The sequence below is a fragment of the Terrapene carolina genome, unplaced genomic scaffold (genome assembly GCF_002925995.2).
Source record: "Terrapene carolina triunguis isolate 2854851 unplaced genomic scaffold, T_m_triunguis-2.0 Scaffold96, whole genome shotgun sequence".
Taxonomy (NCBI): domain Eukaryota; kingdom Metazoa; phylum Chordata; order Testudines; family Emydidae; genus Terrapene; species Terrapene triunguis.
Genome location: NW_020664447.1, coordinates 48674266 through 48679476, shown reverse-complemented (window position 1 = coordinate 48679476; position 5211 = coordinate 48674266).

Here is a 5211-nt window from a genome sequence, read left to right as displayed (position 1 = left end):
TGGTGTTATTTAGCAGACAAATTGCTTGGACAGAGAGCAGCAGCAATACATTGTTTTTTATTCTTATAAATGGAAAAAGATACAGATTGTGGGAGAAGGGAGAGTGTGAGATGGAAGAAACAGGTGTTATCCTAGAGTGATTCTTGAACTTCCACTAAACACATGCACTGTTCATGAAGGAGGCATCCTGCCAGGGGATGTTGGACAGCAATATGGGGCAAGGGGGGCTGCCTATCCATGTGGAAGTGCTGACATCTGCAGTGACAGAGGTTTCTCCAAGGATTCTCAGGCATTGCAAGAAGCCCCATCTCCTCTCCATGAGCCAGTAAACCAGTCATCCATGGTGGGCACATGAGTCAGGACCTTTGCAAGGAGAACTTCTGTAGTCAGAGCTAAAGTAAAGGGCTGAATGACTCGGGAAAATGATGGTATCATATAGAACCTCTCCCCTCTAGGTCAGTCGTTCAGATATGGTACTCCTCATTAATGACTGGAAAAGGCATAAACCTGCCATCTGACAGTTGCTTGGTGGTTTATATAAGGTGTTGATTGCAATTCCTGGTGGACAGGTGTTTACAGCATAAATCCCATCCTCACTCCTGAAATCTTTACTGATAGTCTCAGCAGAGAGATCAGGACATGGCAACTGAACTATCCACACTCCCTAGCCTTTGCTGTGGTCCTTCTCAGTACGGGCAGAGACCCAGTAGTGATGCATTGTTTATAGTGAAACTTGCACTACCACTATCTGTTCTGTACATAACTACAGTGCTGTCAATGTAGCACTTTTCATGGGCAATAAATTCACTTTGAAAGTCCCCCTGAAATATACTAAAAAACAGAAAAGAAAAAGAATGCCTAAATTATGCCAAGTAAAAGTATTAAAAGCCATCTTGATTGATTTGCAGAGGCACAACAAAATTCCTTCATATAGTGGCCTCATGAATGAGATTTGCAATATGCAAGTAAAGCATAATGATTGGCACATTAAATACAAGATCTTTGTCACCATCTGTTTCCTGATTGTGTCAGCAAGTGATTTTTTTCATGAGAGTGTGAGAATACACCACAGCCTAAAAGTATCAAAGTGTCAATTATGTACCACATTTTACAATTGGAAGCCCAAATCACAAAAGCCAGTGTTAGAAATGTCCTTTAATCCTGCTTCAGACCATGGTTAATTATCTTTCCTTCACACTTCACCTTACTCACTTTACAGTGAGCTACACAGGAACGACACAGAGATCCACAAAGCCGATTTAGATGCCTAGGCTCCCTATACAATGAATGGAGAGAGGTAGTTGTCTAAGAATGTGATCCACAAAAGCCAGCACACTAGGCAAGGAGCCACCTAAGATAGTCAGTGGGAGATGCCGACAAGAATGATATGTGCTAAGACCCGACCCTGTCTCAAAGATAAGCCTAAGTCTAGCTGCAGGGAGGCACCTTGCCCTGCTTAGCAATTCACAAACAGGAACCAGCTGCCTAGAGTCAGACAACTTATGCTCCTAAAGCATTTCTTCCAGGAATGAGTTAGGCACCTGCCTCACTCCACTCAAAACAGCCAGAAGGGGAGATGGGGTACTTGAATCTGGGTCTCCCACAACCCAAGTGAATTAAAAGTTATAAGGTGAGTAGCACCATCTCCTCCTCTTCCATCCAGATTTTGAATGGTACCAAATCTGGTAGGCACACTCTGAACACATCTGCCAGATCAGGCTCTGCACTTGAGTTAAGGTGGCTAAATACCTGTCTTCTCCTGGTTCATGGATTATTCTGGGGTTTAGGCATAAGGTTGCCAGGTGTCTGATTTTCAGCAGCTAGAAAGTTGGCAATCCTAGGCAGGAGATAGGCATTTGGATACCTATAGCAAGGCAGCAGTGCACATGTCCAAAGGCAGAAACATAGGCATCTAGGGTCCTTTTATGCTGAAAAATTAAGGCACCCAGTGAGTTTAGGTACCTATAGGATTTGGCAGGAGTTTTGTGGATGGCAGTGGAGCCAAAACTGGGATTTAAGTGCCGAAACCCCTAAACTTCTAGGGTTTAGGTACCTAAGTACTTTCATAGATCCCACCTTTGCAGCCTACTCCAAAGCCACTTGAAATCAATGGGCTTTGGATCAGGACATTAGTGATCTCACATGGGAGTCAACTCAGATGCTACTACTGTACTCCTTCAGCACACAACCTTTGTAAATCCCTTTGAGATCTACAGCATTAAAAGTGCTATGTTAAAGATTTCTAGGACCGTCAGCTGTGCTAACCATCCCAGAAAGGTGTGTTAGAGTCGATCAAGGGACGTGGCCACACCTGGAGGGAGTGCATAGAATCATAGAATCATAGAATATCAGGGTTGGAAGGGACCTCAGGAGATCATCTAGTCCAACCCCCTGCTCAAAGCAGGACCAATTCCCAACTAAATCATCCCAGCCAGGGCTTTGCAGCACTTTTTCAAGGCGCTGCAGGAGCTGCTGTTTTTTTCTTGCATGTCTCTTGAGGTGTTATTCCTGTTACTAGGCAAAATCAGAGGCAAATCTAAATAAATCTAAAAAGAGTCTAAATTGGTGTAATTTACACCTTCTTCCAACCCCTTCCCACTCAAATCTGTATGTTGCACCAACTAAGACTCCTTTTAGGTAGTCTTAAACTCATATAGACTGTCTTAGACTCCAGGCCACAATTTTGTGCAAGCGGGCATGTTATACTATGATATAAATAGATACAAGTATAAAAGTGAACCCAATTCAGTTCTCACTTAAGTTATCATAAGGCCTAATCCAAAGCACAGTGAAGCTCATGGGGAAAGACTTCCAATGACACCAGAGGACTTTGGATCTGAACCTAAATCAGAACTAACACCAATTAAGTCAATGCAACTACACTTGTATAAAACTAGCTTGAGAGCAGACTCAGGCCCAATTAATCTAATGGAGGTTTAGTTGGCATAAAATGCATGTTAACTTTCGATGATTCACCTTTGAATTTGGCCCCGATCAATTTACTGGAACATAATTTATCCATCTCCTTTGTCCCATAGCTTTATATTTATGGATACCATAATTCCACTTAAACTTGTACTTTGCAGCTGAATTGTTTGGGAGGTCATAAAAACATGGATAAGTTCGGATACTTTAGATGAACATCTTCACATCAGAAAGGAGATCTCACTCATTTAAACTTTAAAAGGCTCTGTGGGACGAGGGATTTAAAAATTAAATAGCATTGTGTACCTGAACTCACCAGGAGAAGAGAGTCTCTGCTGAGTTCCTCAGACAACCCATTTTTTTGCATCTGCAGAAGAGCAGCTGTTAAGTCCTATATATTGTTAAATATCTTTCTTTTTGTAGACTGAGTGTGGTTGTATAAAAGCATAAAGACACTATGGTTTTTATACACAGTTATGAAGGAAAGTTATGCCATGGCTGGCTAATGTTAATTCATACCCCGTATGCATTAGGAATGTTTTGCACAGGGTAGAGTTCAGATTCTTTGGGTACAGCACATTTTCATGTTTTCTTCTGGAGACTATAGAAATATTAGAAAATATTATTTGCAAATGCTGAACAAATATATAGAAGTAGAGTTAAAGAATGTGAACTAGGTGTTAAGGTCACTGTCACAATTCTTTCTGTAACCTTAGTTAGTGATTTTTTTCAAAGTGATGTAAATTATAGCTCCATCTGGCCCTTAGCTTTTAGTGATGTGTGTACTGACATGTCTCCTTTTGAATTATATGTAGCAACTTTAATAAGTATACCGAAAAGTGTAAGATTTTTATGCAGACATATATGTTTGAAATAGATGTAGACATGAAATGGCCACTTTCATACCGTTCATATACAAGTTAATACTGATCTTAGACATGTCCACTGTGTGAAATAGGTTACGTAAATAATATTTGCATACAAGTTACACACATTCAATTATTATAGAGGGAATGAGCTCTGTTTTATAAGCACTGGTTTAGGAATTAGGAAACCTTAGTTTTTTTCCTTGCTCAGCCACTGATGCAATATGTGACCTTGGATTTACACTGCTTTTCTGTGCCTCATTTTCCCCATCTGAGAGTTTGGGATGATAATACTTTTGTAAAGTAAGAATATAAGATTAATTATATTCAGGTACAATGTCAGAACATGAGGAGAGTTCAACCTTGGAATTTTGGTTAAGGCCTCCTCCATTTATATTGAAAATAGACACCCTGGCTTAAGGTATAAATACTCCCCCATATCAAAATTTTGTGAAAATGCTATGTACAGTTATACCACAGATGTCTATGTTTTCTTATTTCTAGTTCAGTTGTATGTTCTGCCAGACATTGCTCAGTCTGTTCATCAGCAGATGTGCAGCACAAGACTCTAAAAAGCAGAACTGAAGAATATAAATCAGAAATCAAACTGTTTAGTTCTAGTTTAATTGAGAAACTTTGTAGCCTGAGCCTACATGTACATATGAAGCACCAAACTGAAAGAAAAACTGAGCGTGTGTGGAGAAAAAAGCTTTTCTGGGAGCTCTCATGTATGCCTGTTGCCAAGGGAAACCACTATATGTATGTCTTTAGAACAGGTGCCTCTTTTGGAGTCTGGCTCACATTGTTGTAGCAGATGAAATAAAGCGAGCAAGAATACAGCAATAGAAACACACATTGAAATATGAAATTTGTATTATTGGCAGATATGTGTATGTATATACTATATATAGACCTTATATTTTCTTTTAAATTGCAGTTTGTGTGTGTAATTACATCATTTTGAAACTTGGCTTTGAGAAGTGCATGCCTACAAACTCTGTCCCCAGGGCCTAGAGCAATTTGCCCTTAAAATTGCTTTGCCAGTTATTCCCCTTTTCCTCGGAAGGCTATTCTACTGTTAAATCTCCCCTTCCGTCTCTAACACTCCTGTCCACTTTCTTTATTAGACATTTTCTTTCATTCCAGGCTGCCACATTCTCGTTCTGTCTGTCAAGAGTACAAAACAAAGCAAAAAACCCACCTCCTTTCTACTTTTGCAGTCTAAGGCATGATGCTGCAACCAACCAATGAGATCAATGGGAATTTTGCCACTGACTTCAGTGGCAGCATTGCTTCTTTTAGGAGGGAGAGGAGCAGTATCTCTACCTCAGCCATATTTTCCTGCCTTCTCATATGAGGGGTAGCATATAAAAACTATTATGCTTTGTTCTAACTACTCACCTAGTACTTTCAAAGGAGT